Raw genomic sequence first — 13,315 nt, 5'->3', positions numbered from 1 at the left:
TCTGTTATACTCACAGACATAATTCGAACAGTTTTAGAAACTTCAGAGTGTTTTCTATCCAATAGTAATAATAATAGACATATATTAGTAATCTAGGACAGAGTTCGATGCAGTTCACTATGGGCACGCAATTCATCCAAAGTGAAAATACTGTCCCCTATCCTCAACAAGTTAAACTGATTAGCTAACACAACGTGACATTGGAACACAGGAGTGATGGTTGCTGATAATGGGCATCTGTACACATATGTAGATATTACATTAAAAAACATGTTTTTTCCAGCTACAATAGTAATTTACAACATTAACAATGGCTACACTGTATTTCTGATCAATTTAATGTTATATTAATGGACAAAATTTAATTTTCTTTCAAAAACAAGGACATTTCTTAGTGACCCCAAACTTTTGAATGGTAGTATATGTCTTGACCTCAGCAAAAATGGATGCTACTGCTCATCGTTGGCTTGCTGCGTTATCTACCTATGAATTTAGTCTTAAGTATAGGCCGGGAAAACATAACAATGATGCCGACTCCCTATCCCGTCGTCCACATGAGTAATCTGAAATGAAATCAGATTCATAGATTATCTCAAGAGTGATTGACCAATTGGCTGCTTCATACCGTTCGTCAAGCATACTGCAACCTGACTACGTTGAGTGCTCATCAGCTTCCAAGTTTGAGTACATCTGAGCTGTCAGCTACTCAACAAGAAGTTCTTTGCACTAGTGAGGAGTGGTCTGCTCTAGCGATGGGTGATGTCACAAAAGTAATGAAGACGGGACATCCAGCAATCTCTCTCCTCCTGAGAGAATGGGAGAAATTGAAGATGGAGTGCAATAACACGATTTCCAATCCTCCGCATAGACCTCATCACACTCACACTTCTGCCAGAGATGTTTAGAAAAGTGTTGTTGAAGTCACTACACGATGACTCAGGTCATCTGGGATTAAACAAGATTTAAGGACTAGTAAGAGACGGTTTCTACTGGCCACGTATGAAACTGGAGGTCAAAGACTACTGCAAGTCCTGTGCTCGCTGTATCCAGAGAAAGACTCTACCCAAGAGAGTTGCTCCTTAGTCTCATACATAGTGATGGACCCTTGGATCTTGTCTGCATGGATTTCCTGTCCATTGAACCAGATTCCAGTAACACAGCGATTGTCCTGGTCTTTACAGATCACTATACCAGATATGATCAATCCTTTCCTACTAATGATCAGAAAGCATCCACGGTTGCAAAAGTGTTTTGGGAAAAGTACTTAATCTGTTACAGCCTACCCCAAAGCATGAACAGTGATCAGTGCTTAGAGTCGAGAAGTCAAGAACAATGCCGTACCATCCTAAGAGAGATCCACAACCTGCAAGATTTAATAGAACGTTGTTGAACATGCATGGAACACTGGATCCAAGGACAAAGAGCAAATGGAGCCAGCATATCGGACGTTGTGTACATTCACACAGAAGGAAAATAGACTCAGAAGGAAGCAACCATATACTCTCCGTACATTCTCATGTCTGTGAGTATCACATAACTCATATGGCAGGTAAAAACCTGAGAAAAAATCCAACCAGGAAGTGGGAAATCTGAGGTTTGTCATTTTTCAACTCAACCCCCATTGAAGATACAGGGAGAAATTAGTTATGTTTTGATTCCATACTTAGTTTGGCATGTTTTTCTACGGGCTGTAACGGAACTTTTCGACCGATGTTCGGAGCGACCTGAGGACTTTGTTGACGCTGGACATCGGTTTTCGGATGCATGCAGGGCACTTTCTGCCAATTGGATTATAAATAGATATCGGCCTTGGAACTGTTGGCTTCATTTAGTTTCTACTAGACCGCGAATAACTGTTTCTTTAGCTTAATGTTTTTTTTATAGCTCCAACAGTGCCAAAGAACATTTTCAGTTTAGCACCCGGGTTTAGGTTTAGGCTGTCTTAAAATTGTATTGTGTCATGTGTATTGCAGGTTGTGTACAATTGTATCATTCATCCATTATTATTTTCTACATAAACATTCTATATGTAGTTAAGAACCCTGGTCTCTCTGTTTTTCCCTAGTGAGTTAAATCATACCAGGTCTATTATATGCTGAGTGTCCGTTTCACCATACTTACTGAATTGATTTATCTGAGTCTGTGGTGAGAGGGTTACAACTAACAACAGAAAACAGTCACAAGTCAGGTAGGAAAATTCAAAGAAGCAGTACATGCATAGAATAGGCCATGTTTTGTTGTGTTTTCTAATAGTTATTCTAAGGCTCACTGTTTCAGTTGCAAAAAGTCAACTGCATTAAACTGAACGAAGGGACTCCTGAATAAACAGCAATGAAAGGATGGCAGTACAATATGCAAATGCTAGCTAATACTGAAGTTGTGTGCATGTTCATGGAGCCATGTCCTACCCTACAAGGATATTTATTTTAGCAGAGTAACCAGATTAGACCAGAGCGTATCTGAAATTAAAGCTTCAATATTGAATGTGTCCAGGCCGTACAGCTTTTGACTGTGGAAGAAGGTAGTGTTTATTTTAAGTGCATCACTATGATTGCTGGCTGGTGGCAGCACCATTCAGTGTTCCTGTGCCCCTCTCTCTCTCTCTCTCTCTCTCTCTCTCTCTCTCTCTCTCTCTCTCTCTCTGTGCAACCTCTCCTAGAATTGAGCAAAGCTGTTTTCAGGTACTGTTAGGGTCCCTCGTGTTGCATGTTCTAGGACACGTTCTGCACCTTTCACATTCAGTCGGTGTGGTGCCTAAAGCATTAACAACCTCATAAGAATACCCTGTACCACAATGATTAAGCACATTGATTTTCCTGTAATTGCTATGCTTCACACTCTTTTGGGGGCTGCGGATAGCAAGAACATTGGTTATTTAAGGAATAATGGCTAAGCGCTATTTACATTACTCTGTTTGTAAAAGAAAGGGTAATTAGGTGAGAGTGCGAGGTATGAGCCGCTGCATCTGGCCCCCAAAGAGAGGCTCTGTGTGTGTGATTAGCTGCCAAGAACACCCCCAGATGGCACCTATTACCTGAGCGCATTAATTAAAGATCCAAGCAAGCCCCCTGCTTTAGAGTCATGCACGGGGATGAGGACACTAGCTGATGGCTGGCTGCAGGGCTCTTCATCTAAGCCGGGCCAGCTGCATTGTAGCATCGGAAGCCTCTCAGCTGCATCGGGTGTGCGCCACGTGCCTGTTGTCGTGACTGGCGAGGGTCAACAAAAAGACAATTAGAGCAAGTACTGATCAACAATTGGAGTCACACTCACATGTTAGGAATAAGCACTTTCCGTTAGTAGTGCTATAGAGAGTATTGTAATGGAGTTTTTTTCCCCACAGGCACAGGCGAACAGTGGAGAGGGGTAGCAGTCCTGGTGCAGTGAAGAGTCAGACAGCCGTTGGTTGAGAGGTTCCCGTAAAACGGAGTGTCCGAGGTAAGTGTCCATTTCCTATAGGTCTGGGCCGTCTTTAGCATTTAGTTTGAGGAGGTGATAGGGATTGGCAACAGCGGTCACAATTTCACTTTTCTCCATGCCAATCTGTGGAATCACAGCATACCATGCAAAGGAAGGAAATAGTCCATGCAATTCAATTACATTCACACATGAAGATTTAAGAAGTTAAGTGAAAGGCAATCGTTGTAAGTAACACACAGCATACAGGATTACAAGGCACTCATAAGGGCATGATCGCGAATAATAAGACATGTGACTGGAACGAATTGCAAAAATCGCTGAAGTTGGAGACTTTTATCTCCCTCACCAACTCAAACATCTGCTATCTGAGCAGCTAACCGATCGCTGCAGCTGTACATAGTCTATCGGTAAATAGCCCACCCATTTTTACCTACCTCGTCCCCATACTGTTTTTATTTATTTACTTCTCTGCTCTTTTGCACACAAATATCTCTACCTGTACATGACCATCTGAACATATACCATCTGAACATATATCACTCCAGTGTTAATCTGCAAAATTGTAATTATTCGCCTACCTCCTCATGCCTTTTGCACACAATGTATATAGATTCTCTTTTTTTCTACTGTGTTATTGACTTGTTAATTGTTTACTCCATGTGTAACTCTGTGTTGTCTGCTCACACTGCTATGCTTTATCTTGGCCAGGTCGCAGTTGCAAATGAGAACTTGTTCTCAACTAGCCTACCTGGTTAAATAAAGCTGAAAATAAATGTTGATATGTAAGATAATAAACATGATAATATAAATACAATGTCAATCTCTAGTTTAGTAAGAGTCCGTGTCATTTGTGACAATGTCACGACTTCCGCCGAGGTCGGTCCCTCTCCTTGTTTGGGCAGCGGTCGGCAGTCGACGTCACCGGCCTTCTAGACATCCCCGATCCACTTTTCGTTTTGTCTTTGTCTTACACACCTGGTTTCAATTCCCCAATTACTTGTTCATTATTTAACCTCTTGAAGCTAGGGGGCACTATTTTTATTTTTGGAAAAATAACATTCCCAAAGTAAACTGCCTATTTCTCAGCACCAGATGCTAGAATATGCATATAATTGACAGCTTAGGATAGAAAACACTCCAGCTGGTTTCCAAAACTGTAAAAATATTGTCTGTGATATTAACAGAACTGATATTGCAGGCGACAAACCTGAGAAAAATCTAATCAGGAAGTGACTCTAATTTTGAAACCCCTGTCTTTCTATGCATCCCTATTGCCCATTGAAAGGGACATCAACCAGATTCCTTTTTCTGTGGCTTCCCTAAGGTGTCTACAGCCTTTAGACGTAGTTTCAGGCCTTTATTTTGAAGAATGAGTGTAAATGTCCACATTGCATAAGTGGTCAGTTGTTGGCTCTCAGTGTCATTTTTGCGCTAAACAGAGATGTAGCCATTTTTCCTCCCGGTCCTAGTGAAAAGCCAACTGTCCCGGTTGATATGTTATCGAATAGATATTTGAAAAACACCTTGAGGATTGAATTTAAAAAAGGTTTGCCATATTTCTGTCAATATTTTGGATATAATTTGGAATTTTTGTCTGCGTTGTCATGACCGCTATTTCCGGTGGATTCCTAAGCATATAATGCATCAAACTAAAGGAGGTATTTGTATATAAAAAATATCTTTATGGAACAAAAGGAACATTTGCTCTCTAACTGGGAGTCTCGTGAGTGAAAACATCCGAAGCTCAGCAAAGGTAAACGATTAATTTGAATGCTTTTCTGATTTTCGTGCCCAAGTTTCCTGCCGCTAGGTGTACAAAATGTTTTGTTAGTATATCCAAGAGGTTAACCTGTTGCGACGAGCAATCCCGTATCCGGGAGCGTAATTATAGCCTCAAGCTCATTACCATTACGTAACATTAACTATTCATGAAAATCGCAAATTAGATTAAATAAATATATTGGCTCACAAGCTTAGCCTTTTGTTAACAACACTGTCATCTCAGATTTTCAAAAAATGCTTTTCAACCATAGCTACACAAGCATTTGTGTAAGAGTATTGATAGCTAGCATAGCATTAAGCCTAGCATTCAGCAGGCAACATTTTCACAAAAACAAGAAAAGCATTCAAAATAAAATCATTTACCTTTGAAGAACTTCGGATGTTTTCAATGAGGAAACTCTCAGTTAGATAGCAAATGTTCAGTTTTTCCAAAAATATTATTTGTGTAGGAGAAATCGCTAAGTTTTGTTCATCACGTTTGGCTGAGAAAACCCCCCGAAAATACAGTCATTAAAACGCAAACTTTTTTCCAAATTAACTCCATAATATCGACAGAAACATGGCAAACGTTGTTTAGAATCAATCCTTAAGGTATTTTTCACATATCTATTCGATGATAAGTCACTCGTGGCAGTTTGGTTTCTCCTCTGTTCAAAATGGAAACATGCACGCACCTGGAGATTACGCAATAGTTTTGACGGAGGACACCGAGCGGACACCTGGTAAATGTAGTCTCTTATGGTCAATTTTCCAACGATAGGCCTACAAATACGTCACAATGCTGCAAACATCTTGGGGAAACGACAGAAAGTGTAGGCTCTCTCCTTGCTCATTCACAGCCATATAAGGAGACTTTGGAACACAGCGCCTCAAAAATCTGGCTCACTTCCTGTATGAAATTTCATCTTGGTTTCGCCTGTAGCATTAGTTCTGTGGCACTCACAGACAATATCTTTGCAGTTTTGGAAACATCAGAGTGTTTTCCTTCCAAAGCTGTCAATTATATGCATAGTCAAGCATCTTTTCATGACAAAATATCTTGTTTAAAACGGGAACATTTTTCATCCAAAAATGAAATACTGCCCCCAGAGGTTCAAGAGGTTAACCCTCTGTTCCCCCAAGTTAGTTTGTTAGTGATTGTTTGTTTTGTAATACGGCCCATTATTGTGGGCTCAAATATTTTGTGTTGTATTTGTGGAATCTTGAGTAAATACGTTTATTACGCATATCTGCTGTCCTGTTCCTGACTCCTCTACACCAGCTACACACAGGCTTTATTACAGAATCACTCACCCAACTAATGGAGTCAGCAGGAGCAGACGCCCTCCCTGTGGCGGTAGAGGAGCGCGTCCAGCAGCATGCGAACATGTTGCAACGTCTGGGCACCCCAATGGATCGTGTGCTGCAGACGATGGATTGTTGGGAGAGAGGAGGAGATCTTCCAGCGCCTCCACCAGCCCCACTACAGTAGGCCCCACTGTCCACCCCTCCTTCACCGGGTCCTAGAGGGATTCGACTCGCGCTCCCAAGGGAGTATGACGGGAACACTGCCGGTGCCCTGGGGTTCCTACTCCAGCTGATACTTTAACTGGCGACCGTCCACCCGGCTCCTTCGGGACGTGAGAGTGTGTCCGCCCTCGTCTACTACCTCTCAGGCAAAGCCCTGGAGTGGTCCAACACCGTATGGAGTGAGGGAGACGCGGCATTGGACCATTATGCAGAGAACATCTGTCCACCTGAGGAAGGGGACGAAGGAGCGCGAAGGATTTCGCTTTGGACTTCCGGACCCTGGCCGCCAGCGTGGGATGGAACAACAGGGCCCTGATCGATCACTACCGGTGAAGTCTGTGCGAGGACGTTCGTCAGGAGTTGGCCTTCCGAGACACCACCCTCACGTTGGACCAGCTGTTGGACCTGTCCATCCGGCTGGAGAACCTGCTGTCTACCCGCGGACGTCCGGATCGGGGCCTGTTAATTCCATCCCCCAGTACCTCCATTCCGACGCCAATGGAGCTGTCAGGTGCTGCACTTAGGGTGACCGAAGCAGGGGCCATTCCCTGCACCCACCATCTGTGGCCACAGAGGGCACACTGCTGGTTGGTGCTGGGGGTATTCCTCAGGGAGTCGAGGCAGTAGGCAGGGCATTATCTGGTCAACCCAGATGAGTAAGCACCAGGCTCACCCAGAGCTCCCTGTTGCTCACATGTATGTGTTTATTACATTTCCTGAATTTTCCCCGCATTCCCAGCATAAGGTGCTCGTAGATTCAGATGCAGCAGGGAATTTTATTGACCGTACATTTGCCCATAGTTTAGGGATCCCCCTTGTTCCTGTGGATCTGCCCTTCCCTGTACATGCCCTAGACAGTCGACCATTAGGGTCAGGGCTGATTAGGGAGGCCACTGCTCCACTGGGCATGGTTACGCAGAGGGTCACAAGGAGAGAATCCTTATTGATTCTCCTGCATTTCCTGTGGTGCTGGGGCTACCCTGGTTGCCCTGTCATGACCGCACTCTTTCGTGGCAACAGAGGGCTCTCAAGGGGTGGTCATGAAAGTGCTCAGGGAGGTGTGTAGGAGTTTCCATTGTTGCGACTATGGTGGAAAGACCAGGTCTCCACTGTCGTGTCTTTGGCTGTGGTAGATGGAAGGCTTCAGTAGGTTGGTGGTAGATGGAAGGCCGTGTTGCCAAACCGAGTCCTTTGAAGAATGTCTCTGGTGGTCAATTGGATATGTTGTAGTAACGTCGTTGTGTGATAGACGGGATACTCTGTCTGTTCCTTACTAACCCTCGTTTGCAGCTGCTGTTGCTAACTCAACGGCTAGGAGGTATCGCTTCTGTAGTGAATAAAAGTTCAAAGTTCATACCATTTGCAATCAAAGCCCACACTGATGTTGGCTTTGTTCTGTAGTTATTACCTGAACCACTCTGACATCGGACCGTCGTCCTCACATCCTCGGAACAGGAGGTTACGCTGTCGTCAAGGCTTTATATAGGAAGGGAGAGGAGGGCGTGTTTGAAACGTTTTATAGCCCATGTCCCTTCACAGGGGTGGGCCACTGATTGAGCATAGCCCTAACCTTATGAAACCCAAATCTCACATTTTAGAAGCTAAAATCACATTTCATCCGATCACGAATATTTCATATTATTTAAATTGAACAACAATTCCATGTGAATCTGATAACTCTGATGTGTAGACTTTCCAATGTAGAGTTTGTCATCTTATCATTGATGAGAATGTCTCACATTACAACTGAACTAACATCATATTCATTAAGTACCACCGCATATGTTACATAGGTCGGATTACCAGAATATACAGTGGGGGAAAAAATATTTAGTCAGCCACCAATTGTGCAAGTTTTTAAGTTCTCCCACTTAAAATGATGATAATTTTCATCATAGGTACACTTCAACATTGACAGCCAAATGATATATTTTTTTCTCCAGAAAATCACATTGTAGGATTTTTAATGAATTTATTTGCAATTTATGGTGTAAAATAAGTATTTGGTCACCTACAAACAAGCAAGATTTCTGGCTCTCACAGACCTGTAACTTCTTCTTTAAGAGGATCCTCTGGCCTCCACTCGTTACCTGTATTAATGGCACCTGTTTGAACCTGTTATCAGTTTAAAAGACACCTGTCCACAACCACAATGTCACACTCGAAACTCCACTATGACCAAGACCAAAGAGCTGTCAAAGGACACCAGAAACAAAATTGTTGACCTACACCAGGCTTGCAATCAGTAAGCAGCTTGGTTTGAAGAAATCAACTGTGGGAGCAATTATTAGGAAATGGACATACAAGACCACTGATAATCTCCCTCGATCTGGGGCTCCACGCACGATCTCACCCCGTGGGGTCAAAATGATCATAAGATCGGTGAGCAAAAATCCCAGAACACGGGGGGACCTAGTGAATGACCTGCAGAGAGCTGTGACCAAAGTAACAAAGCCTACCATCAGTAACACACTACGCCGGCCAGGGACTCAAATCCTGCAGTGCCAGACATGTCCCACTGCTTAAGACAGTACATGTCCAGGCCCGTCTGAAGTTTGCTAGAGAGCATTTGGATGATCCAGAAGAAGATTGGGAGAATGTCATATGGTCAGATGAAACCAAAATATAACTTTTTGGTAAAAACTCAACTCGTCGTGTTTGGAGGACAAAGAACACCATACCTACTATGAAGCATTGGGGTGGAAACATCATGCTTTGGGACGGTTTGTCTGCAAAGGGACCAGGACGACTGATCCGTGTAAAGGAAAGAATGAATGGGGCCATGTATCGTGAGATTTTGAGTGAAAACCTCCTTCCATCAGCAAGGGCATTGAAGATGAAACGTGTCTGGGTCTTTCTGCATGACAATGATCTCAAACACACTGCCCGGGCAACGAAGGAGTGGCTTCGTAAGAAGCATTTCAAGGTCCTGGAGTGGCCTAGCCAGTCTCCAGATCTCAACCCCATAGAACATCTTTGGAGGGAGTTGAAAGACCGTGTTGCCCAGCAACAGCCCCAAAACATCACTGCTCTAGAGGAGATCTGATCTCTGAGATAAACTTTTGTTATTGACCAAATACTTATTTTCCACCATAATTTGCAAATAAATTCATGAAAAATTCTACAATGTGATTTTGTCAATTTTTTCTAATTTTGTCTGTCATAGTTGAAGTGTACCTATGATGAAAATTACAGGCCTCTCTCATCTTTTTAAGTGGGAGAACTTGCACAATTGGTCGCTGACTAAATACTTTTTTGCCCCACTGTAATTAATTTCCCCCCACCTTCTGATGTTCCCATAATCTCTATGTTAAGCAAGGTGTTTGCAAATGTAACATCAGTAGGGTAGAGAGAGGAAAAAGGGGTAAAGAAGTACTTATGACTGTCATAAACCTACCCCCAGGCCAATGTTCTTACAGTCCCGCCATGTTGGGTTCAATCTTGCGATTAACCTGCATGTTGCAAACCAACATAAAAATGAAGGTGGGTTGTCCTGGTTGTGGTCCATCGTTGTGGTCCCCATCTGGTGGTCGACCCGGGTAGGGTTTCTGCGAATGAAGTCCGCTCCATGGCTGGACAGCAGATGTCCAGTTGGTGATTGCTGTTGCAGTCCCCCCTCTGGTGGTCGACCCGGGTAGGATGTCTGCAAATGAAGAAGTCCGCTCCATGGCTGAGCAGCGGATGTCCAGATTGGGATCGCCGTTCCGGACCAGTCGTATGTTCGTCCAGACTGGAAGATCTGGGCAGTAACTTAGGCAGATGTTAACAACGCACACACACTCATGAAATATATCATTACATGTCCTCCCAAATGAGCGGCATTGTGGCACTAAATGATGGTTGTATGGGGAAGTTGTTTATGGCTCTATCACTTTCTACATGCTGAAGAAAATGAAACAAAATGAATGAAAGCATAAACAAAACAAAATATAGTTATGCCCCCTTAATCATCTAATTGGACTGTATTCTATCGACATCCATGGTCTTGGCAAAATGACCCTATCATGGCATTGTCTAATGTCATATCTAGAGCTTTCCTAATTTTCAGGGTGTTGATTAGGGTACTATCCTAAGTTGATAACTATATGATAAGTCTACAGCTGTAAGGCACATGTTTTGGGCAGTCTACAGGGGTGACCTATGGACTTCTGGGAAGAAAACTGGTGAGTGCTGAAACTGTAGAGTTAACCTCTTAAGTCGACCCTCTACTTTTTCGAACATTCTGTTAAAAATCGCGCAACATTTCAGCGTCCTGCTTCTCATGCCAGGAATATAGTATATGCATATGATTAGTATGTGTGGATAGAAAACACTCAGACGTTTATAAAACTGGTTAAATCACGGCTGTGACTATAACAGAACGTGCGTTTCATCGAAAAGCGCAGGAAAATCTGATCACTGAAAATTGGAAAATATATCAATGCGCCACTTGCAAGTATTGTCTATGGGAAAGCAAATTACCTGGAGCCGAGATTGCAATTCCTACAGCTTCCACAAGATGTCGCCAGTCTTGTCAATTGCCTGGGCTTTGTTTCTTGGTCAAACGAAGAAGAGACAGCCCATTTCTTCAGGTCTCCGACTGGATATTTTGGTTGAGATTTACCCGGACATTATTTCCAGATGTACAGCTATAGAATACACATCGCCCCGTGATCAATTTGATAGATTATTAACGTTTACTAATACCTAAAGTTGGATTACAAAAGTATTTCGAAGTGTTTTGTGAAAGTTTATCGTCAACTTTTTTAATTAAAAAAAATGACATTGTGTTTTAAAACTGTTTTTTCCTTGATCACACACTTTTCATAGATCGATATTTAGGGTATATATGGACCGATTTAATCGAAAAAAAGACCCAATAGTGATGTTTATGGGACATCTAGGATTGCCAACAAAGAAGATCGTCAAAGGTAATGAATGTTTTATATTTTATTTCTGCGTTTTGTGTAGCTATGCTGATTATTTTGTTTACGTCCCCTTCAGGTATTTCGGGGTGTTGCATGCTATCAGATAATAGCTTCTCATGCTTTCGCCGAAAAGCATTTTATAAATCTGACTTGTTGGCTGGATTCACAACGAGTGTAGCTTTAATTCAGTACCCTGCATGTGTGTTTTAATGAATGTTTGAGTTTTAACGAGTGCTATTAGCATTTAGCGTAGCACATTTGCATTTCCAGATGGCTCGATGGGACGCCTGCGTGTCGGGTGTGCTTAAGAAGTTAAATGGTAACAGGTATTCCATGCCTGTTTCAGTGAGTAGGCCAAAGTAAGCTGAAATAAGCCTATGACAGTAAGCTTGTGGGTGTTCATTCCAAGCTTTTTTGACCATGTTAGCCAGAGAGCTATCGTGTTTGCGAGTTGCAGAACCACTGAATTCTAATTTCAAAGCTGTTGCAAGTTTAGCGTAGTCATTAGCACGTGTTGCTGTTGTAGGCGAATTAACCTTGTCACGTTTCTATTCGAAGTTTGCTTCAACAGGTAAACCCTGTCAGAATCCGTAGCATTCGGGTAGCCATCCAACGCGTCCTCTATGTCAGCTAGGAACGTCTCAGTATCGTTTGGCTGACCTGGAACGGGGTCAAAGGTGGGGAAATTCTTGACGAGTTTGTCAAGGTATTCCGCGTCAAACGGGCGGAGAGGGTTAGCTTCATCCTGTGGGGAAAGTGGGGCCGAAAGGGAGGAGAGAGGAGAAGCCAAGCTTTGGCTTTGTTGGCCAAGAGGCTCCATATTACTCAGTGCCGAATGGCCGAGAGGAGAAGACTGAGGGACACATGATGGAGGCAATGTCTGAAACCTATCGTTTTCACTCCTTTGAGTAGAGGGCTCCGGTTGCTTGGATGGATAGTCACGCTGTAGAGCGTGACCATTCTGACTTCCTCCAGATGGAACCTAAGGGTGGTACTCTGCTGCATTGCAGAGTCCACTTGGGCGCTTAGAGAACTGATTTTGGACATGTGAGTGTCGCACTTGCTCCTTTCGGTCTCAAACTTATCTGTCATGGTTTGCAGATAGAGGTCTTGAGTACTGAGTGAGAGATTCAGTGATGAGATTTTTTCCGCTTGCTTAGAAATCAAGATTTCCATCTTCATCACCGAGTTCTCTCATCATTCATTTGGTCAGGGACTTCAATGAGTTCTGCTGATTTGTCATCCAACTTAGTCATTGTGTTCACTAATTGATTGTCTTTGGTCTGCAGAATTTTGAGTGTTACTCTGAGTAACTTTCAACAAAACTGCCTGCATGTTATCAAATTGCGCGCTCCTGTTTGTAGATAACTCAACAGATGTATCTAGTTTGGAGTGGACTACATCATATTTATTTTGTGCTAAATCGAGTTGTTCCTTGAGACAACAATTTTATTGAAAAGTTTGTGCTCGTTCATCGTCAAAAGTATTTGCAATGACTTTTAATTGTTCAGATTTCAAACGCAGTTCCTCGACTAGCAGAATGTTTTAATTTCCTACTTTTGTCAATAGTTGCTCAGTTCTCTCCACCTGCCCCCTCATGTTAGCCATGTGCTTTAGCTGTGCACTGTGGTATTGGACTGATGCCACATTTTTATGGCGATACATCAGTGCAAAAGTGGGGAGAACCGTCACAAAGC

The sequence above is a fragment of the Oncorhynchus gorbuscha genome, linkage group LG01 (assembly GCF_021184085.1).
Source record: "Oncorhynchus gorbuscha isolate QuinsamMale2020 ecotype Even-year linkage group LG01, OgorEven_v1.0, whole genome shotgun sequence".
NCBI classification, from domain to species: Eukaryota; Metazoa; Chordata; class Actinopteri; order Salmoniformes; family Salmonidae; genus Oncorhynchus; species Oncorhynchus gorbuscha.
Note: the sequence above shows the minus strand (reverse complement) of the source record.